This window comes from Trachinotus anak, unplaced genomic scaffold (assembly GCF_046630095.1).
Source record: "Trachinotus anak isolate AG129_WGS33_773 ecotype Australia unplaced genomic scaffold, CSIRO_AGI_Tana_v1 ptg000032l, whole genome shotgun sequence".
Lineage (NCBI taxonomy): Eukaryota > Metazoa > Chordata > Actinopteri > Carangiformes > Carangidae > Trachinotus > Trachinotus anak.
Window position 1 is genome coordinate 27622782 of NW_027273883.1, and position 24724 is coordinate 27647505.

The 24724-nt window shown below is 40.4% G+C and overlaps 1 long non-coding RNA gene across 1 annotated transcript; it reads left to right on the forward strand.

Moving 5' to 3' along the window:
• Positions 1 to 12108: 12108 nt before the first annotated feature.
• On the forward strand, positions 12109 to 21844 carry LOC139613613 (uncharacterized). Its single transcript, XR_011686792.1, has 3 exons — positions 12109 to 14151; positions 17662 to 18192; positions 19339 to 21844. It is a non-coding gene; the product is annotated as an uncharacterized lncRNA (long non-coding RNA).
• The last annotated feature ends 2880 nt before the right edge of the window (positions 21845 to 24724 follow it).

A 24724-nucleotide genomic window follows, 5' to 3' on the forward strand; every position in this document is an offset into this window, starting at 1 on the left:
GAAAATGTCACTGGAAAATCGTAAAAATCGCAATTTTCTTTACCTTGATCCAGAGAGTTGGGAACTATCTGAAGGTGGCCAACTTGGATTGTCCCATGTACTGTGTTTGAATTGTTGTAGTGATAAAGGGATCCACCAGGGGTTGGAAGACAAGTATCAGATTGGATACAAGAGGGTTTTGAGTGAAGTTTTTACCATAAGGTGATGCAATAGGTCTCAGAAATGCTTGTATCAAATTTGATGCATTTGGCATTATAGGGTTAAGAAATAGAGAAACTGATAAGCATTAAAGTAATTGTAATCAAGGTAAAAGTTTGAAGTAATTGTGATATTGATTTTAAGCCATAGCTCCCTAATTCAGCAGGACTGTTTTTAAACAAAGACCTGTAGTACAATTTCAGTTTTCATTGTTATGTATTAAGACAAGGAAACTAATTTTTCACTTTTCACTATTGTGTCGTTCAGTTCATCTTCTGTTTTTAATTTTTTTGATGCTGTAGCCATCAAAGTGAATCTCTGTCTGCTGACCGTACTATTTTTGATATTGTAAACAACTTGTAAACAGTGAACTGAGAACAACTGTGTGCCTCTTAAGCCTCATATATTTTATTAACCAATGCCATAGAGCAGTGGTTCTCAATCCGGGTGTTCCAATGACTGAAGGGGCCACACGTCAATTTCTGGGGGTTGCCAAATAGTTGTGGAGAAAAAAAAAAAACTAACTAATTTTGTTCCTGTTGTGCCACAGTATTGTACTTAACCAAGCAGCTATACCCTGTTTTTAGCTATCACATGGGTTGACTATGGAGCGATGGCTTCTCAGAAAAAAACATTCCATCTGGAGACTCAGGCCAACAGGAGGTGTCTCAAGGTGGATCAGGTCCAAACACCAACTTGATTATTCTGGGGGGGGGGTCGTTACTTGAAAAGGTTGAGAACCACTGCCATAGAGCTCCAATGTTGTCCAAGAGCTACAGTATTAAAAGTGCATCATTAAACCACACTGTTGCACTGTGTGTGACGTGTTGCTTTGTTACCATAAACACACACACTGTAATTTATTTTGACTCAATCCCACATCGTCCTACTGCTGGAAATACTCACTAGAGCTGCTGCTGTGAACAATAGTCCCCCCTCAAGTGTACTATTTCCTGAGTACTCTTTGCTGATACTACAGTACAGAGCAGTATTTACACATTTGAAAAGAAAGAGGCATATTTGAATGATTTCTATGATTGCTTGCTCAATAGGAGCCAATGGGACTCAGGCTAAGTCTCACAGACAGTAAATGGGAGTCAGAAGTGTTGTTAGACAGACAAACACATTGTTTTTGTCTTTTCGGATTCAGGGCATGCTTTCCTTTTCAGCTTATTATGCTTCCTTGCATCTTTGTTCCTTTTGCCCTTGACCCCTTAAGTCGCTCAAGGTCTACCATCATCCAGGATGTTCCAATCACTTAAATGCCTCTCCGGGGGGCGGGAGGGACACAGGTGTATCCATGCAGAAATCCTTCAACAGGAATCTGGAACACCTACACCGGCTGTGTATTCACTGAGTGGTCACTGCAGATGAATACTGCAATATTAATGTGATTGCATTTCTGCAATGCAGCAGGCAAACTACCTGTGGGGACAGAAAGAAGAGCACAAACTGATGCTGCCATAATTTTTATCTCTACTGTATGTACTGTATAATCTTAATGTTGAACCAATTACGAACAAGTATTTTGTCTGCTGTTTCTTTATTAGTCCAAAACATTAAGCTATTCATCTTTTATTTTCCTTTCAAAGTGCCGCTGAGCTCATTTAGGGGAAATGAGACCCTCATTATTTCTGTTACTCAGCCACAGAATCAGTTAATATTGTATATGTTGGGGCTGTATAACATCTCCCCTCAGCCTGAGAGGACACATTTTCTACACCTGCAGTTTATTCAGAGCATTACAGCTGTTTTTGCTGCCTCCTGTTCTTTGTGTTCTTTCAGTCATAACCACATTTTAATTGTCTGTTGGTGTCATTTCCCTTCAGTCACAGACATGACACTGGCAATAGAGCTATAATTAGTATTAGTATAGCAAACACCCATGCACACAATTATTTATGTGACATCTTCAACACACACTGGATCAACGACTTCCGTCTGGCCAACGATCTGAATGAGTTCTACTGCCGCTTTGAAAGACAATGGGACAAGCCTGACACTAACCTCCACATCAGAGCCACATCAGAACCCCCCTCCTCCCCTACCAAAGGAACGTCTCTCTCTATCCTGGAGAGAGATGTCAACAGGCTTTTTAAGAAGCAGAACCCCCGCAAAGCAGCCGGTCCTGACTCTGTCTCTCCATCATCCCTAAAGCACTGTGCTGATCAGCTGTCTCCGGTGTTCACGGACATCTTCAACACCTCACTGCAGACCTGCCACGTGCCAGCCTGCTTCAAATCCTCCACCATCATCCCTGTCCCCAAAAAACCAAGGTCCACAGGACTAAATGACTACAGACCCATTGCCCTGACCTCTGTGGTCATGAAATCATTTGAGCGCCTTGTCCTGTCCCACCTCAAATCCATCACTGACCCACTCCTGGACCCCCTGCAGTTCGCTTACAGAGCCAACAGGTCTGTAGATGACGCCGTCAACATGGCTCTCCACTTCATCCTCCAGCACCTGGACTCCTCAGGGACCTATGCCAGGATCCTGTTTGTGGACTTCAGCTCTGCCTTCAACACCATCATCCCGGCTCTGCTGCAGGACAAGCTCTCCCAGCTGAGCGTGCCTGACTCCACCTGCAGGTGGATCACCGACTTCCTGTCTGACAGGAGGCAGCACGTGAAGCTAGGAAAGCACGTGTCTGACTCCCAGACCATCAGCACTGGATCCCCACAAGGCTGCGTTCTTTCTCCTCTGCTCTTCTCTCTGTACACCAACACCTGCACCTCCAGCCATCAGTCTGTCAAGCTCCTGAAGTTTGCAGACGACACCACTCTCATTGGACTCATCTCTGATGGCGATGAGTCTGCCTACAGGTGGGAGACTGACCATCTGGTGACCTGGTGCAGGCAGAACAACCTAGAGCTAAACGCTCGGAAGACAGTGGAAATGATAGTGGACTTCAGGAAGAGACCAGCCCCACCCACCCCCATCACCCTGTGCGACTCCCCCGTGGCTACCGTGGAGCATTTCCGCTTCTTGGGTCCCACAATCACAGAGGATCTCAAATGGGAGCTAAACATCAGCTCCCTCATCAAAAAAGCCCAGCAGAGGATGTATTTCCTGAGGCAGTTGAAGAAGTTCAACCTGCCAAGGACTATGATGGTGAACTTCTACACCTCCATCATTGAGTCCATCCTCACCTCCTCCATCACCATCTGGTACACTGCTGACATGGAGAGGGACAATAACAGACTGCAGCGTATCATCCACTCTGCGGAGAAGGTGACTGGCTGCAATCTTCCATCCCTCCAGGACCTGTACGCCTCAAGGACCCTGAAGTGTGCAAGGAAGATTGTAGCTGACTCCTCCCACCCTGGACACAAACTTTTTGTGACACTCCCCTCTGGCAGGAGGCTGCGGTCCTTCAGGACCAAAACCTCTCGCCACAAAAATAGCTTCTTCCCATCTGCTATTAGCCTTATCAACAAGGCTAGAGAGCCCCACTGTTGCTGATCCCCCTGATCCTCAATTGCACCAATCACCAGAAAAAATTCCTTGTACGTGAAAACATACTTGGCAATAAAACTGATTCTGATTCTGATTCTGATTAATAAAGAATTATTTAGACCTGAAAAAAGAAACAATACATGTAGATACAAATAATATAAAAGCATACAAATACACACACACAATAAGTTCTTTATTAGGAACACCACACTAACACTTGGTAGTTCCTCCATTCGCTTTCAAACAGTTCGTTGTGTCATGGATCCACCAGATGTTGGAAACTTTCCCCTGAGGCTCTGCTCCATGTTGACGTGACTGCATCAAATCCTTTCTGCAGATTTGTCAGATGCACATTCATGCTGCCAAACTGTTCTACTACATCCCAAAGGTGTTCTACTGTATTCAGGTTCTGGAGACTGGGGAGGCCACTGAGGTTCACTGAACTCACTGTCATGTTCATGAAGCCAGTTTGAGACGACTTTTTCTTTGTGAACATTATTGTGCTGGAAGTAGGCTGCGGCATTCAAACCATGATTGACTGGTATTAAGGGTCCAATGTGCGCCAAGAGAAAAATCCCCACACCATCACCCCACCACCACCAGCCTGGGCTGTTGACCCATGGGAGTTTGGGTCCATGGACTAATGCTGCTGATGCCAAACTCTGACCCTGCCATCTGTTACCTCAGCATGAATCCAGATTGTCAGACCAGGAAACATTTTTCCAGTCTTCAACTGTCCAGTGTTGATGAGTCTGTGTCTAATGCAGCCTCAGGTCTTGGCTGAGTTTTCATTGGATCTTCTTTCTATGAAAGAAACTGTCCCAGTGTCACACTTCAGAGGTTCCTCACTGGTTTCGTAGCCAGTGCATGTAGAACCATGTAGAGCTCCTGCAGGAGGAGAGACTTTGTGTATCATGGCTTTTGTCAGGATGATTTCCTTTTACATCTTTACACTTCATTCCCTTTGATATTGTAATTGTTACTGCCTGGGTTGTTTGAAATTTGTAGCCATCAGCTACACTGAGTTCTGTGCAACTCATATTGTCCCCATTATGCCTGTGAGAAGTTTCATGTGCTGCCTTTGCATGCACAAAATATAATTAGCTTTAATGTACACACGTATACACACACACACACACACACACACACACACACACACACACACACACACACATATATATATATAGATATATATATATATATAGATATAGATATATATATAGATAGATATATATATTCACACACACTATATTGCCAAAAGTATTCGCTCACCTGCCTTGACTCGCATATGAACTTAAGTGACATCCCATTATAAATCCATAGAGTTTGATATGACGTTGGTCCACCCTTTGCAGCTATAACAGCCCCAACTCTTCTGGGAAAGCTGTCCACAAGGTTCAGGAGTGTGTTTATGGGAATTTGTGACCATTCTTCCAGAAGCGCATTTGTGAGGTCACACACTGATGTTGGACGAGAAGGCCTGACTCTCAGTCTCCGCTCTAATTCATCCCAAAGGTGTTCTATTGGGTTGAGGTCAGGACTCTGTGCAGGCCAGTCAAGTTCATTCACACCAAACTCTCTCATCCATGTCTTTGTGGACCTTGCTTTGTGCACTGGTGCACAGTCATGTTGGAAGGGGCCATCTCCAAACTGTTCCCACAAAGTTGGGAGCATGGAATTGTCCAAAATCTCTTGGTATGCTGAAGCATTCAGAGTTCCTTTCACTTGAAGTAAGGGGCCAAGCCCAGCTCCTGAAAAACAACCCCACACAAGTACCATTCTCCTGGCAACCGCCAAACCCAGACTCGTCCATCAGATTGCCAGATGGAGAAGCGCGATTTGTCACTCTGGAGAATGCGTCTCCACTGCTCTAGAGTCCAGTGGCGCCGTGCTTTACACCACTGCATCCAACACTTTGCATTGCACTTGGTGATGTATGGCTTGGATGCAGCTGCTTGACCATGGAAACCCATTCCATGAAGCTCTCTACACACTGTTCTTGAGCTAATCTGAAGGCCACATGAAATTTGGAGGTCTGTAGTGATTGACGATGCAGAAAGTTGGCGACCTCTGTGCACTATGCACCTCAGCATCCGCTGACCCCGCTCCGTCAGTTTACGTTGCCTACCACTTCATGGCTGAGTTGCTGTTGTTCCCAATCACTTCCACTTTGTTATAATACCACTGACAGTTGACTGTTACTAAGGAGCGAGGAAATTTCACGACTTGACTTGTTGCACAGGTGGCATCCTATCACAGTACAACGCTGGAATTCACTGAGCTCCTGAGAGCGACCCATTCTTTCACAAATGTTTGTAGAAACAGTCTGCATGCCTAGGTACTTGATTTTATACACCTGTGGCCATGGAGGTGATTGGAACACCTGATTTCAAGTATTTGGATGGCTGAGTGAATACTTTTGGCAATATAGTGTATATACATGTAAAATCCTTGATATATTGCAATTAGAGCTGCAAGGATTGGTCGATTTATTGATCATCCACAGGAATTCATTAAATCCCTATCGTTCATGAATCTATCATTACTGTGGTGAGCCATGTGTATGATTGGCTACCTGGATGGTCACTCCAATCTGTGACTGGTTGCTGTTTTCCAATCAACACCTGGCTGTCAAGTCTGAACTCTTTAAGTGGCTTTGCATGCTGTTGTACAATCCTTGATCCTCAGAAAATCTACTTTTGACTACTGTTGGCAGAGCAGCACGACACAGCGGCTACTCATTGTGAACCCAGGTAGCACCGAATTTGCAGAAAAGGAAGACAAAAACAACATTCTGCTGTGTCTCAGTCCACCCGCACACTACAACTCAAAACAGCTGCGTGCAGGAGGCCTTTTATTAACCACGCCCATCAGGTGCCTCGTGAATTACAATTTAAATTAAATGTTTGCCCCATTATTAAGAAAACAAATAAACATCCATTAATTGAGAGCACTATTCAACACCCCCACTTGCTCTCACATTATTACAAACAACAAAAAAACATTACATTTACATTCAATCAAAAAGGGGGGAAAAATATCATCACCTTTCCAGGGTTTTTCTTTTAGTTAACTCCAAACATAAACTTAGCAAATTTGACTAACTTCAATTTTGTTACAGGTTTGGTCATCAAATCTGCTACCATGTGATCAGTTGGACAATACTCCAATAATACCTTTCCATCATTCACAATGGACCGCATGAAGTGGTATTTTATATCCACAGGTTTACACCTCTGTCTACGGACAGGATCCTTAGCTAAAGCAATTGTGCCTTGGTTGTCCTCATACAGCTTAAGTAGTGCATACAGATGTTTATCTATGCCATCTAAAAGTTGTGTGAGGTACAGACACTCTTGAATGGTTGCAGCCAGAGCAATATACTCTACCTCACAAGTAGACAGTGCTACAGTGGGCTGCTTTTTGGTCTTCCATGACACTAGAGGTCCGCCCTTCGTCAGGCTTACACAATATCCAGTTGTGCTTTTTCTATCATTAACATCACCAGCCCAGTTCGCATCACTGTAGGCTTGTATACGCAGGTTCTCATCACATTTCCTGTAACACAACTTCTTACCCCTTGTGCCTTTGAGGTACCTCAACACATGTTTAACTGTACCAAAGTGCTGTTCAGTAGGTCCACTAAAATACTGTGACAGTTTGCTTACAACAAAACTCAAATCCGGTCTTGTACAGACAGTCAAATAAATCAGACTACCCACTGCCTCTCTGTATATGGAAACATCACTCATCAATGCAGCATCATCTGTGTAGTTCAGTTTTTGTTCACAAGGTGTTGACCTAGGTTTACAATCTTGCATGTTGAACCGTTCCAGGATCTTCCCAACATACTTTTCTTGTGACATTGTTACACAGTCGTCACTCTGGTTAAAATCAATACCAAGAAAATGTCTTAATCTGCCCAAATCCTTCATTTTAAATCTTGCTGTAAGCATGTCCTTCGTAACATTCATAGCATTTTCATCACTTGCTGCAATTATTAAGTCATCAACCCAAATTACTATGATCACCTTCTCATGGTCTCTTTGCCTTATGTAAGCACAGTGGTCAGCCTGGTTTTGTATAAACTCATTTTGTGTCAGATACTCATGTAACAACTTGTTCCAGTTTCTTCCTGATTGTTTTAGCCCATATAATGACCTCTCCAGTTTGCAAACCAACTCTTTGTCTGTGTGGGATTTTAACTCGTACCCCCCCGGCTGTTGCATGTAAATCTCACAGTCAATGGGTGCATTTAAATAGGCAGTCTTCACATCCATCTGGTGTAAAATCAAATTTTCCTGTGCTGCTTTCTGCATCAAAACTCTGACACTAGTCATGTTAGCGGTAGGAGAAAATGTCTCCTCATAATCTACACCAATCTTTTGACTGTACCCTTTAGCAACATATCGAGCTTTGTACTTCTCAGATCCATCAGCATTGGTCTTAATAGCATACACCCATCTACCCCCCTCTGCTTTCTTACCCTCAGGCAAGTTGGTCAGGGTAAATGTGTTGTTCTCTATAAGTGAATGCATTTCCTCATCCCTTGCTTTTACCCACTCTCTTGATTTATCTGATGTTACAGCTTCTGTAAATGAAACAGGTATGTTACACATCACTCGATAACAGTAATCTATGTTACTCTGAACTTGATCAGTCTCCTCATCAGACATACATTTAGATACATGGCTATCTGTGTATCTGTCTGGCATTCTCCTCTCTCTAGTGGGGTATCGGCTAGACTCAGGCTCACACTTGACCTCAACCGTCTGTGGTTGGTGGTGACTCACTTCAGGTTTATGCTCTGCTGCAACATGGTGATCTGGACTTCTGGACCTGTGCTGTGTGACGTCTTCATAATCAGGTGTAAAACTAGTTTGTGTCTGTTGTTCTATACCTGACTTAGCTACAAACTTTACCAGTCTGTGCCTCTGCACTTTCTTACTGTCAGGAAAGTAGACAATGTATGCAGGGCTGTTTTTGTCATACCCGACAAAAACACACTTTTCACACCTTGGATCAAGTTTTCGCTTGTCTTGTTTATAAGCAAATCACTCTGAGCCGAACCTTTGCATTCTAGACAAGTTGGGCCGTCTTCCTGTCAACATTTGGAACGGTGTCTGCCCTGTGCGTTTATTAAAACACCTATTTCTAATCACAGCAGCAGTCCACAGTTGTTTTGGCAAACCACTCTCAATTAGCATACACCTTGCCATGTCAAAAAGTGTGCGCCAACTGCGCTCAGCAGTACCATTTTGGTGAGGAGAGTAAGGTGCTGATGTCTGATGTCTTATCGCATTTTTAATGAGCAAAGTCTGGTACTCTTTTCCTGTGAATTCTGTACCATTATCAGATCTGAAGCATTTCACCTTGCCATATGGGGCTGTATCAGCTAGAAACTTCTCTGTAGCTAGGACTGTGTCACTTTTGTTCTTTAAGAAATATACAAACACTGTACTGGAAAAATCATCAGTAAATGAAAGTGCATATCTGTACCCATCTCTAGACTCTGGGTGGATTGGTCCTGCCAAGTCTGTGTGTACAAGCTCTAGAGGGGTTTTAGCCCTCACATCAGGGTCTCTATTTCGGGTCTGGTAAAACTTCCCCTGGGTGCACACTTCACCATGTAGAGGTTTATTTGTTGAACCTTTAATTTTCATACCGTCCACAACATCTTGTAACCTCTGAATGTCATTGTAGTTGCAGTGTCCCAGTATCTCAAGCCAAGTCTGTATGTCATGACAACCCTTGCATTGAGCATCACATTCACGATTATTTACTGTGTGCACATAAAATAGTCTATCATGTACGTGAATGCCATCGCTACCAATAGTCCATCTCTTAGTATCTCACTGGCATTTCTTAGCGCTGTGATCGCGGTCTCTGCCCGGATCACGTACTCCGTCACACTTTCACTGTCTGACTTCTGAAGTGAAGTCAGTTCAGTATAGAGGCTTATGATGCGTGGCTTTCCTTTACCTTGGTAGTAGTCTCTTAAAATCACCAGCGACAAACTTTTATCGTCCAGAAACTGGATGAGTTCAGCAGAGGCTTCAGCATCTTCTCCGCATCTTCTCGCAGCTCATTCGCGTCTTCAGTCGTGGGCTCTGTTAAAATAGTGTCCTTTAACCCTTGTAAACGAAGGTGGCCCAAAAATTTCGCCTCCCATAACTCGTAACTTTTTTCATCTCCATCAAACAGGAGCCGCGACCAGCGGCTACCATGGCGGCTCGCGTCTGCAGCCCGTCCGCCCATGGTGCTAACAGCGGGCTATCATCACCGGTACATTGGTGGGAACACGCTGCTATCTCTGGGTTTCTCTGGGCCCATAACCTGTTGGCAGAGCAGCACGACACAGCGGCTACTCATTGTGAACCCAGGTAGCACCGAATTTGCAGGAAAGGAAGACAAAAAAAACGTTCTGCTGTGTCTCAGTCCACCTGCACACTACAACTCAAAACAGCTGCGTGCAGGAGGCCTTTTATTAACCACGCCCATCAGGTGCCTCGTGAATCACAATTTAAATTAAATGTTTGCCCCATTATTAAGAAAACAAATAAACATCCATTAATTGAGAGCACTATTCATCAACTACAATGTTTTGTTTACCCTTATTTTCTGTTATATTTATCCATGAGAGTGATGAATGGTATTTAGCTTGATCCATCAACACAAATTTAACTCTTCATCATGTAGTGATTTGAAGGTGGGCGAGATAGTGAGAAAGTAAAGATCTGAAAGAGTCTGCCAGCAGAGGGTGATGTGATGATGCTGCAGGTTCCCAAAACAGACAACAGAGAGTGGCCTCTAAAATCCACATTATTTAGATGAGGTCTGGTTGAAATCACTGAGGGGTGTTCCAGTCTGCACTCCCACTGTGCAGTGAGTCATCCTCAAATACTTGTTAACAAGGACTGTTCTTTGCTCACTAGATGTTTGCGTTTTAAATTTCAAGCAATACTCTTTTCATATCGTAACATAATTCAAGTAAAGGGTTTGTGTTTCATCTATACTCACAGTTTGGTAACATTATAGCGCCTTATAGTGCCAGAACAGGTTGGATTGCCTGTTCCATATCTATTATTTCTGCCCAACTGAAATGATCTGAATTATAGTGTCACTCCTCATAAACCCAGACCCAATTATAATGATTATTATCAGACTATTAGAAGGACGGATACTGTCTGCTGTCCTCATCCTTCCCATAAACCGAAACGGAATGGCATCAACAGCCCATGGTGCATAAGAGAACTCTGGTTTGCTCTGCTCCACAGTACAGTGCGACCTAGTGTGTGTTTGGTGTGCTCGACTTCTGGCAATCAGTTATGCTTGCCAGCCAATTTCTCTGAGTGTACATGGTTGGTCCAGGGAAGGAGGGAGGTGTCTTCTGCTCACAGACACACACACACACACACACACACACACACACATTGGATGGATAAAGAGTCAGTGTATGTATGTACTGGACAAATGAGGACAAATGACAGAACAATTATTGAATGCTGCTTTGTGATGATGAAACAAGCGTGTGATTCCTCTCACTCTTTACAGAATTTTCAGAATTAAAGTAGCTGAAGTGACTTTGCTCTGCTTTCTTGTGCCTGAGATGCACTTGTTCCTGCTCACAGCTTTAATCTTGGTTGGTTGAGCTGCTTCCTTCTGTTAAGCACAAAAGGGCCTGAACCCAGAATCACCATATTTAGGGCCATGAAAATTGAAAAACTCATGAGAATTGGTACACACATCAGAACTAGCAAACATTTCAGAGTTCTGTAATGGACATGACAAGCAGGCTCCAAAGCTCCCCAAAACAAAGGTCCAAGTTGGGATTAAGTTTCTCAGATGTTCATGAAGTTCAGTGGGGTCATTGCTCTCGCCATTCTGAAAGGCTGCCTCATCTCATACAGGATACCACCACTTACTCCTTCACTTTTTTAGAGAAATTGCAAAACTTACTTAGGTTGTGAGTCGGATCTGCACAAATCTGCAAGTTATAAAGAAACAACTTCCTATAGGTTGCAGTCAAAACAGGAAGTGTTGCATATTTTGGCATTAAACTTAACATTAAACTTAGTCCAGTAGTTTTCTCCTGCCCTACTGAGGCTCTGTGATTGGCGACTATTGGTGGTGCTTTTGTTGCAAAATCATGAAATATGCTAAAATAATTTTTCCAAACTACTCTTTGGCTGAAAGTGCAATCTTTGCAGGTATCATTTGTGTACTTTCATGATAACAATTTAATGAAAGAGTTTTGATGCTCCTGTCACAGCCATGACAAGGAGGGAGACACACCATGTTAATGTCAAACAAGACAAAACCTAACTCATGGAGTGTGACAATCAGTAAGTCAGTGTGAAGTGTGTGTGTTGTGTGAGTGGACATGGGTGTAGGTGTTGTAGGGTGCATAAAATAAACAAACGGATAACAGAAGAACCAAAGCAGCTCCCAACACCACTGGAGATGCCTACAAAGAGAGGGGAGAGAGAGACGTGAGTAACAGGAAGTGCCTTTTATAGGCTGGTGAACACTGGGCCCAGGTGTCACCAGGAAGCACTGACGACCAGAGGTGTACAATACCATCACCGACAATAGGTGTCGCCACACTCCAAATGCAAAATTATGAAGGAGAATTTTTTTTATACTTTTACACATTTTTTTCACAAGGAAGTGACGTTCAGACAGGTGCATGTTGCACAGGGGTTTTTGACCCAGTTAATAACTGCCTGCAAGTGGGGTTTGATTTGTAATTGAAGTTATAAGGCAAAATGAGATGGTGGTTGAGGTCAGCACTGCTGAAACTACCAGAGGTTCACATTATACTAGTAAATACTCTGTCATGTTATATCATCTGTTTATTGTGCATCTATGTCAAAATGTAACACAGTTAAGGCCACATGGCCAGGGTTTAGCCTGATACTTGAAGCCATTAGAGGAACGCTTCCTAATGGACTTGTGTGTCAGGGAAAAACCAGGACCCTGTGGCTGTGGCCTCAGATCTTCTCCCTCTGCAGTAGCTACCTGTAGCCAGGTGGTGTTGCTGAACAAAACATACATTGATCCCTCTCACATAAGACCTGAGAATAAGACACAAGTGAAGGACACGAGCGAACTGAGACAAACAGGAGAGAAAGGGTTTAAACACACCTATGAACAGGTAATGAATTGGTGAGGCACAAGTGGTTAGAGCAGCAAGGTGCAGGTGATTGAATTAGTCAGAGAGTGGCTTAGTCTTGTTCCTGAACCATAGATATTGTAACTTTTGTGAGAAGACCTAGACCATGAGACCCATCCAGGATCTTGGATGGCACACATCCTATCCATGCAGAAAGTAAAGATGACATAGCAGCACCACAGGTTTCAACAATGACCTGATGGTTGTTTCATGTCACCATGGTCTCTAAATGCAGGACAATTGTTGAGTTCCACTTTCAAGAGTTACCCTATAAATTCAGCATGTCATTCAGTTTCTCCCCAAAGTCATGGCTGATCGACTAGGAAGAGGAGCTCAAGCATGATAATGTATGAGAGTACAGTGTAACAAATGGCTGTGAAATCTACAGTTATTTACTGTAGTAAACACAGTAACATTACTGTATATGATTTTTACAGTAGAATGCTGTACATTTTACAATAAAGCGAATCACAGTAGTTTAAGTATTACTGTGAAAATCACAGTAGACAAAGGGTTACTGTAAAGAAAATCACAATAGCTAGTATAGTACTGTAAATAGTAAGGTAAACTACTGTATTTTCCTTTGTGTGTGTTAGATTTTTTTTTTAAGTGTATCATAATAAAAACAATGAGTATCTCTCTCTTTTTTTATATATTTTTATTATATTTTTATATTATATTTATGTCTTCTTAACTCATCATTTTGACTTTTAACTCTGGGACTTTTATTTTGTATCAACGCTATACGTTTTTTTCTCTTCTTTCGCTTCACTTTCAATTCATCCAATGAGGATCAAGACAGATCAACGGTCATGCTTCAAACGGCCAGTCACGTCATTGCTAAACAAAAAAAACCCGCGAACACAGCGCTGCAGCAGAGACGGCTAGCCTGCAGCTCTGACTCTGTTATTGACCAGAAAGCTCCTTACTTATCGGTAGCATGTACATTTCTGTTTGTCACTCAAGGCTTTGTCTTGTGCTTGTGTAGATTGTTGTTGCGTTTGTGTGTATTTTCGCCGTCTGTGTTGATTTCTTTTACTTTTCTTTTACTACTCAGCAAAAAGACAGAGGTGTCTCCACAGCCATTAGCCTACAGGTAGCTAGCTTATGTAGACAGATTAGATGGTCGTTTTTTTTTCTTTTTCGACAAAAAACATTAACGTTAGCTGAGACAGAGACGTGTTTAAAGCTTGCTCCTGGAGACTTGCTGTTTGTTATCGTTTCGCTGTGCGGTAGAGGAGTTTTTTTCCACCCTTGGCATCTGTGGGACATCCTGTGGATTAGCCAGCCAAACACACATCTGAACTTCCAGAAAATCAGTAAGTACCATCACTAGCAGCAAAAAAAAAATTCCAGCTTGCACCTTGTACCACATAATTAAGATTGTATTTGACCATAGACTGTATATAAAAATGGACGTCGACACTGGCTCCGGAAAATGAAGCCAATGCGGAAGTGCCTTAAACCTGCATTCTATCGAATGACCATCAGGGGGCGACACCACTGGTTGCAAAAAGAAGTCCGATTGTATGGAAGTCTATGAGAAAATGACCCTACTTCTCACTTGGTTTATGACCCCAGTAAACGTTTTCCTAACGAGTTTATGGTCTCAATCGCTAGTTTCAAGTCTTCCTCAATACAACACGATGTTCATTTTTAAAATTATAGTCCCATTTAATTTAAAATAGACGATAAAGTAGGGTATGCATTGGGGCGTGGCTAACGTATGATTGACACATGCCACTTGTCAATCAAGAGAAGTCCCTTCTCACAGAACCAACGATGTTGAATTAGCCGTGAACTTGTTTTTGGGTGTTGTGTTTTCGTCCTGGAGTTTTCCACATCCAGTTACACCAACCGGTCATCGTGTTTTCAGTTCGTGAAAATTAGTTTAAACTTTTTGTTTGCCTAAAATGTCAGCGTTGTTCAGCGACTCGTTGAACAAAAGACACTCTGAGGAATTGATTATACGGTAAGTACATTTTATTTTTAGCTTAAGCCTGTTTTTGCTAGCCAAAATTACCATCACAATTTCCAGTTTTTATTTGACCCAGATATTCTTATTACTGGACAATCAGATATGCTCATAATTTGAAGTACCCTAGAGATTATGTCGCCGTGAAGTCAAGTGTTAACTGTGGTGTGTTGTGCACAAAAGGCACACGTTAGAATCTCTATTTAGAAGTTCTGTTCATTCGCTCCGATCATCACAATACGGTTAGAAGTTATGTATAATACACAATGTAGAAAATAACATTAGTACATAACATGTAGCAGTTAATTCATTTGATGCTGTAAGTGCAAACACAATATTTCTCAACTGAAGTAGACATTCATGCAGTTATCCTGACAGCTGGTTTATGTATGTGATAAACTGAGATCCATCATGTCTGAACTAAAGTCTTTTACTGTAATTTGAAGGGTATCCACGCTGAAAGCTGAAGGACCACTGCCAACAGAAGTGGGACCTCATGTATGGAGCACACTATTCGTTTCCATTCATCTGGCTGTGGAGAAAGGAGGCTGCATGGACAACATCCTTAGTTCTCAAATGGATGGTGATGATGATGCCAGAAAACCACTTCCAGTTCAGGTGCCTCTGATGGAAAGACAGACCAGTTCTGTAGAAGTTTAATATTCTTTGTCCTTGGTGTTACTCTAGTCTTACTCTAGTCACCACTTTCACAAATGAAAGTATTTCCCAATTTGACATTTAAAGGATCTTCACTGGACAACAGCTGGCACTGTCAAACCAGAAATGTAACCAGAAGCAACATGTGACTCCTGTAACAGATGTGTGCTGCTGTTACCACTTCAGAAATATTAGCCTTACAAAATCTGTGGTGTGTACTGCAGATTTGACAGTGATATTTTAAAAGTCAAGTTAAGTAAGCAGTAAAGAAATTGATATTGTATGTCCTTGGTTGGTTTTTCTTTTGTATAGTGAAGTACAGCTTATGCACATTAGTTTAACTCGTATCTGCTGTTTCTGTCATTGAAATGTGTTTAATGTGCTTTTCTAATTTGTGATTGTAGGTTTGTTTATGGAATCTTAAATAAACCTACTGTGATTAAAGTGTACTGAGAGCATTTTCTATGAACTACAGAACTATTGCCTGGGTTTTCCAGATTTACCATACACCTTGTGATGAATTTAACAGTACAGTTTGGTGAATGAGTGTTCAGTGTCATTGAAGTTGATAATTCATAGTACATAAAGTACATAAAACTGGCTTTTAATCCTTCATTGTCAGTGTTCTAGGATTGTCAAAATGTATACCATAAAACCATCAACAAACTTAGACCAAGAGATTCATAAATACTTTTATTGCACCTTTTAAAAATCATCAATTTCAACAAAATCATTAACCTTCAACAATACTGGAAAGGTATGTAAAAAAAATTCAGTAACTTTTATAAAAATAAAATACTTTTGTGGCTCAAGGTAAAGGTGAACTGTCACAAGTTTGCATAATAAATGGTTCAATCCCTCATCTTTAGTAACAAGTAGTAGAGGTGTTAGACAGCTTCCCCTTCAGACCACCCCAGCCAAACCAATGGACGGAGACACCATCATCACCAAGGTTGATCCCCGTGGTCTCTGTAGCTCTCTGGGCTCCACAATGGATGTAGCTGTCCCCAGTGATCCAGACCTTGGCCAGATGGAAAGAAACACTGTAATAGTGAGATATGTGTGATATTCTAGCAGGAAAAAGGTAAAATAAGAAGCACTCTTATTAGATTAACTCCGCAGTTATCTGAAAATACAGTACTCCCTCCGTTTAGTTGTAAAAACTGCTGTACTCTTTTACAATAAATAATATAATAGAAACTAATACTCACTTCAGTGGCATTGAGTGGGTGCAGATGCAATAATCAATCCAAGCAGACAGTGATGTTACTTATTCTGAAAGAGAGAGAATAATTCCAACAGATGTTTTGACGCCCGTTTTTAACAATGAAATTAACGAAAAACTAAAAACAGTGAATGACACTTAATATCAACGCACACTTACATGATGATCGATTGCACTGCGAGAATAAATATTAATCAATAACACTGATCTGCTGGGTCTGCAGGTCTCCAGCACAGTTCACTGTAATTACGTTATAATTTTGTAACTTAACGACACCGACAACCCGCTGTCATCGTTAACACTCATGAAGTCAGGCAATAACCTTTGATTCACAGAACCAGTTTTAAAACACAACAGTAAAGTGTTTTACCATTTACAGTCTATGGTTTTACCACAAGATGTTATACTGCTGCTACTCTACAGTTAGCTTACATACAGTTAGCTTACTCTGTGTGTAAGCTAGCACACGGTAACTTCAGTTACAATAACATTTCATTGTCTGTATGTAAATTACATTCCTATATGTAATATTTTCCACATGTGGACATGCATGCAGTTATCTATTAACAGTAAGTTATCACTTAGTGCTAAAGTTTACCTTGACTTATGGAAAATGACTGATTTTGGATTCACACCGATTCAAACCAAGGAAGTTATGTGGAGTACAGAAACTCAAGTTAATGTATTTTACTTCATACCCTGCACGTGTTTATTGATTCACTGAAGTTTATTCATGTTAAGTGTTTGCAGAAACCTTTTTCTGTAAATACTTCTCTTACTCTTGTGATCCAAAACATTTATCTGAAGCAAAATTCAGAAGCTTTTATGTAAATAGTTTTCTAATAAACAATAAATATATAAACTTCTGATCAACCCATATCATATCTGTTTTTACAGTCATTTATGTGGGACAAATCATTTATATAATGAATTGCTATGAAATATAATTTTGTAATGTCTCTCTTTACTAAGGAGAGACAATCCTGACTGCAAAAAAATGGATGCTGTCGATCGAGGGGAGCGTCGTAATTCCACCTGCTGCTCACCTGGTTGACTTCACCACTGCCTTGGCCACTCTCTTCGCCTGTTACTATGTATTCAACCTAGAGTATCAGGTGGAAGCCAGCGCAACACTGGAGTTTGTTCAGTGGTATTAATTATCATAGATTGTTGATTGTAAAACCATCACTGGTTTAGAGTGTTTTGTCAGAAACATGGATCCTCCACTCTGCAGTAAACAGAAAAGTAATTTCCTTGTTTTTCTTGGTAGACATTTATGATTTGCTAACTGATTACTCATTAACATGTACACATTGTCCCACCCTTAACTCCTATACTCATTCATAGGTTTTTAGTCAGGATTAATCCTGAGTCCACCAAGTGCAGTGCCAAGGAGCAGATGAGCCGGAGGACTGGGAGAGTGGTGAAGCGGAAGACTTCATGCATGTAATCTCCTTCATCAGGGACTTCACTGAGTTCGATTGGCAAACTGACTAGATGCAGGTGAGGTTCTGATAATAGCTTTTGCATTAAAAGTTCAAGATGGTTTATTTAAAGATGCTAAATCAAATATTTTATTAAATAATGTGTGTTAAGTTACTGTTATGTTAGTGATTGAATGGTGATTGAGACTATGGTCCACCGGGCTCTTGAGTTGACTTCAGCAGGAAAAATCAAACATGCTGTAATTCATGGTCAATAAAAAACATGTTAAAAACACAGTTAATTCAACATCTCTTTAAGCATTTTAACTGGGGATCCACTGATACCACTTTTTTCCAAAACGAGTACTTGCATTTCCATACTCACCGATACTGATACTGAGTACTTACGCCATTACACATTAAGTTGCTTTGAATTTTTTATTTTATTTTTCCACACACTGGACACAGACAGATGGACACCCACACTGGACACAGACAGACACACGCACTGGACACTGACACACAGACAGACACACACACTGGACACTGACAGACACACTCACTGGACACAGACAGACACACACACACACTCTTTACCTCAGATCGAGAACAGTCGCGATGCAGTACAGTGGATTTTTTTCCCCGTCACTGCATCCAGCGTCGCCTTCATGCCTTTAATGCCATCATACCGGTATAGGTATCAGTGCATCCCTAATTGTAACACATTGCTAAACTCAATGGGCTTTATGCACAGCTCCACTACTTCCTGAATTAAGCCAACTCCTTTATTTCCTGTCTTACATTATTGGACAAACTGATTAATCCAGGTGTGTCTCACCTCACAACAATGGTCAGACACACCTGGATTAATCAGTTGGTTTAATAATGTAAGACAGGAAATAAAGGAGCTGGCTTAATTCAGGAAGTAGTGGAGCTGTGCATAAAGCCAATTGCATCTTGAATCAAAATGTAGGCTACCTTCAACTGAATGCAGCGCTGTCATCTTGGGATATTTGACACACGTTCTATAAGGGAAAAGTACCTTGACACGACATCACCATGGTAGACCCTCATCACATACGTGGTGCATTACAAACAGTGTTTCCCCTACAGTGTATTTGGGGGGCGGCCCCCTTTAACCCCCCAAGACAAAAAAGCTAGGGCAAACACTGACAAAGTAATTGTAATAATGTAATTTTTAATGTGTTTTCTTCTTTAATTTCAGGGTCCAACTGGGATCTGGGTCTCCAAGTTCAGGGCAGTCAAGAGGCCATAGACCTTTATTTCAAGTGGTAGGGGAATGAGAGGATTTCTCTTTATGAAGTTTCTTATGTGTCCAGATGCATTGTTCATGCAAATGTTAAGTATTTTACATAATATTGTTGTGTTTTTAAAAAATGTATAATTGTGAAGCTTGCCTGTTAATAGTTTGAGCTTTTGGGCCAGCTGACATAACTGGCTTTTTTATTTTTTATTTCTTGTTTCTATAATGGCAATATTTTAAAAATTGTTAGTTGTTTTAAGACAACAGTTTATTCAATGTCTCCTCTACTACTATTTATTTGTGGCGGGCCTGAGTAGTTGTAGTAGACAGAGTGGTTTGGTACATCGTGGTACTTGTTCTGAAAAGTTTGGTAAACCTGTGCTTTATCATCTTCTTGTTCACCAAATGTCTTGAATAAATAATTGTGTTTAAAAAATTTCTTCTTTTCTGTAGTTAATTGAAATATTTTATAATATTGGTCATTCTGTTGATGATGGTTAATAGTATATCACAGTGATACAGTATTTAAATTGTACAGTGAGAAACTGAATTTACAGCGATCAACTGTTACCTACAGTTAATAGTACTGTATTACCATATATAATACCACAAAAAAATAACAATGCAACTGAAATCACAGTATTTAATTAGTATTTACTTTACAGTTAAACACTCAATACTGTAAAAACAACTGAAATCACAGTGTTTAATTGTTTTTTATTTTACAGTAAATAAACAAATACTGTGAATGGAAGTACAATATGTCTACTGTAAAACATATTTAACTTGCTGGCCAATTGTTGCCAGTAAGTTACTGTACATTTTAAGGTAATTTTGTTACAGTGTAGGTGCATAAATGACAGGGCCATGAAGTGTATTTCTTGTAGCACCTCCTGTGTCTGAAGATATGGACCCATCTGACGGTTCCCCCTCATTGATTGTGTTTTGTTGTTGCTGTTGTTGCACTTGCTGAAACTCACATTCTATTATCCAAAATGCTTATTGAACTCAAACCATTTGATACATGGTGCCTCATAAACCTTTCTCACTGTGGTGTCATTGCAACATTGGTATTATTTTTCCGAGGAGAATGAGCCTCTTGTCTGCAAACCGGGCTCCTTTTGTATCAGTGACACTGTGGCAGGCTTCTACAGTTTTGATAACTCAGTTTAATTGGCTGCCACAACCAGCGGAGCTAAAAGAAAAAAAAGGAGTCAATCACATTGATCTAGTGTTCATGGTTTTGTAATAGAGGTTTAGGAAAATGGAAGAAGAAAAACTGATCTAAATAACCAGGGAGAACAAAAACAAGCACATCCTGTTTTGAGACTCTCAACATTATCCCCTTCTTTTACATCATATTATATTATCTTGGCCTGGAGTCCAACAACAATGCTTTAGGTCATAACAGTGTGTTATGGGTTTATGGGCCACGCTTAGATTACCACCACTGACAACTCTTTTAATGAGAAGGCCTCAATGGAGCCTCATTAAACAGTGAAACAATAAGCAGCATCCACTAGTAAGTCTACAGTCCCAACGGCTCACCATGTTTTACCATCCAAATGAAACCATTGATCACGTTGTGTTGGGATGAATGGTTATGTAATGGACAGTCATTTATATTCCCTATCATTTGCCCTGCACTGAGCAGTGGGCTATCCTCAGATTTAACCTTAGGTCGTACATTATGGTTTTGACTCTAATAAGTAGACAGCTATTTCACATTATAGTTAATCAGGAATCTACAGAAGCACATAGCAATTAGCAAGAAAAAGAAATTCATGTTTTTTTCTTGGAATTATCAAATAATCTCACATCTCATATTTCTGAATTTAGAATCTTCTTATCAAGTAAAAATCTTGTATGTGGTATTTTTAGTTTATTTAATTATGACGTACACTTATCTGATTAATAGGTAATATTGAGCTCTTAAAAATGTCCATACCAGTTGTTAAAGCCCATTTACTACTAATCACACACACTTCACATCAGCCACGAGTAGTGCTGGGAGGTTTTGTTTTGTTGCCTCAGAATACAGAGATCTGGACCTCTAAATGTATCTGGTATTTCAAGTTTTGTGTTAGGTGCCTTTCAGACCTTGGGAATGTAGCACACATTAGCATGATATGCAGGTATTGAGTGGAAGTAAATCAAAATGTTACACTATCCTCGCAAAAGCTGCAAAAAGCTGATAACTAATGAAATCAACAATGAGATTCCTGAAATATAAAAACCTTGGTGGAAAGACTCCACAAAGTTGGCTTATGTGGGCATGCTGTAAGTTAGTTTTAAAATTATTTGTCAGTTAGAATCTAATGTGTCAAGTTTGCTGGGTCATTGTCTTCCATAACTGAAAATATTGTCTTTGATTATTTATCAAATTTTCTGTTCCACTTCTAAGCAGTTGATACAATTATCTATTGCTGATCCCCCTCCCCCCTAGTGCACATTCCTCCAGTCTGTCTTTGTCCTATTTGACTCAATTTAAGTGTTAAATACGCTCAAATCCAAAGTCTTGCTATTGTCAGATGGAAAAGAAGTAATATCTAATCATCCTAAGATCTCAATGCTCAAGGGGTTGGAACTGAAATGGTTAAGTTTCTTTCTTTAGGAATAAATACTGTTTCTGCCTCCGGGCAACTTTTTAAAATTTTTTTAACCTATATTGAATTGAGATGATCTGCTCTTTATGAATAAACCTTACGAGTGTCTAAAGAAATTGAATACTGTGTAACATTGTGCTCTATGTTTTAGAAGTGACTGACACATCACTATAGTCTGTGTGGTGCTGCTAAGTAGCCCTCTGTGTATGTCTGCAGACTTTTGCATTGGTTGGCTTTTATATAAAATTTCTGCTTGGGCTATTTTCCTCATATCTGTGTACATGAATGTGTAAACCAAAATCCACATGACCTGCACTCTGAAGAACTGAAAACGCCTTTCCAATGAGAGAGCATTTTGCATGCATGTTGCCTTTGGTTAGCTCATAAAAATTTGGCAAAAAAGCTTTTAAATATGCTGCCACCGACTTCCTGGAATAATCTACAGACCTGAAACTGTCTGATTACTGTAGGGTTTGAGGATTGGTGAACATTACGATGGGGGACTTTATGTTAATCTTAGATAAGATAAGATAAGATAGGACTTTATTGATCCCACCACGGGGAGGACATGGAGGCAATATAACTTTTTATATAAAAAACAAAACACTTAAATGGCACTAAAAGTTGTGCAACTTTCAACTAAATTGCAGCAGTGAGTCTGGCCCACGTCCGCAGGCAGCAGGAATGATATCCACAGGCTCACAGGATAACAAGCACTAAATCTACCCTCTGATTCTAGTAAATGAATGAATGTGGTGAGCCCCAAACTCCCATAACGGTCTCCTCAGTATTCTTTGACATACGGATTGCAGTTCTGCATGTACTGCACGTGTGCAGGACAGCAATTACGACAGCTGGTACCAGCAGCAGCCGAGGTGAGTACAGGGGGTTTGTTGTACTGAGTGGCCTCAGCAGCCAGTCCATAAAAATAGGATAAGCCCAAAGGAAAAAAACAGTGAGGCCGTCAGTTTCTTGCACACAGTGCATTTGTAACACTACTAAAGATTGTAATTATTTTATGTACATGCCCTGCAGTTAGTTTGGTGACATATAACAGCTGAATATGTGAGAGAAGGTTAAAGATTGAGCCATGTCAAACGTATGCATAAGACTACTTCCTGGAGGAAGTATGTACCATTTCAAACCCAAAAATCAGAAGATAATAATAATTTGTTTATTATTGGCCATTTGCAAGGTGCACATGGCATGCAAAAATATTAATTCTATCATGTCAGTGTGGAGTTACTGTTTGTTTATATACAGCATTATAATGAATTAGCCTCAAGTGTGCATTAATCCATGATATATAGAAATGTATGGAGGCCAACTGGGAGCAGAACAGTTGGCAAATGATTTGTAGTTAGGGAGCTAAACTTTGCAAACATAGTAGTATTGTTCTTTAACAGCTGGAAAATGATGTAATTCTCTGAGACAGGAAAAACTATGAGCAACCCTGGATACTTAAATCTCTGTTCATTTGCAATTACCAAAACATTTTTGGAGGAAATATTATGCTGCTCAAAATCTGTTTTTTAATTGAAAAAACCTACCTATGTTTTGATGCTACATTTGTCCCTGGTAACCAAAACATGGTTAATTTAACTAAAAAAAAAAAAAAAAAAAAGACAAGCTGACTTCTTTGATTAGAACAGCCAATTAAAAGCTGAAAAATAAAATGGGATTCTCCTTATTTTATGTGTATTTTTTTTTTTTTTTTTTTTTTTTTTACAGAGTAAAACTTTTTTTGGACAAATATTTAAAAACATTATCTAAACTGATTGAACGTGTGTGTGTGTGAACATGCGCGTGTGTGTGTCTGGAACACACTGATGATGTGATGACATATTTGAACACAATCCAGGCACCAATTCCTCTGTTTCCTCCAAAATGCACTGAGCAAAAAAGTTGTAATTAAACATATTCTGTGAAAGACATGGTCCATTTGAGAACATCGTCTTAAACCACTTCACCCACTGGACCATGATAACAATGCCTATTTTAATTTGCTTGTAGAATATATTACTCACTGAGTGGCACAGAGACGTTAAGTGGTTCACACTTGGTCCCAGTCACCAGCAGAGCTTTGACTAATTACTTGATGAACAAATTATGCATTTTCCAGCAATTATGAAATATTTTTTTTCTTGTTACGACTTCCTATTTAGGAGGGGTGGGGTAATAAGTAAGAAAAAAACGCAGCCTTATGCTGATTCCTCTTTACTGCTTTGACAGAAGATGGTGAATGTAATAATGTCAGACTAAATAAGACACCACTAAAATTATTTCTCTGTATTTACACGCAGCCTTGAAACAGCAGCATTACACAATGAAGCCTCCTCAGACTTTGTTGAGCTGCAACAAACAGCCATTAATCAGAGTCTGAAAGGATTCCTGTGAGGTTAAACTGTCTGTCTGAGAAGATGGCATCTCGTGTCATCGCAGCCCTGCCAGAACAAAAACATTTATTAGCAGAGATGCTGCAGAGGAGCAAGTGTATGAAAATAATTACAGAGACAGAGCAGTGGCAGTGAAGGAGTGCAGACCCTCGCAGAGGACTTTTCCAATTAACTGACTTTAATGCAGCATAATGTGGTATTTTCCTCTCCCACTCTTCATAATAGGTGCCACCTGACTGCTGTACAGTCAATTAAAACATAATACAAATTGACTTTAGTAGTCAGCACTTAGTGATTAGGTTTCCTCAAGACAATTAAATTTGAGAGAAGAATGGTAATTCATGA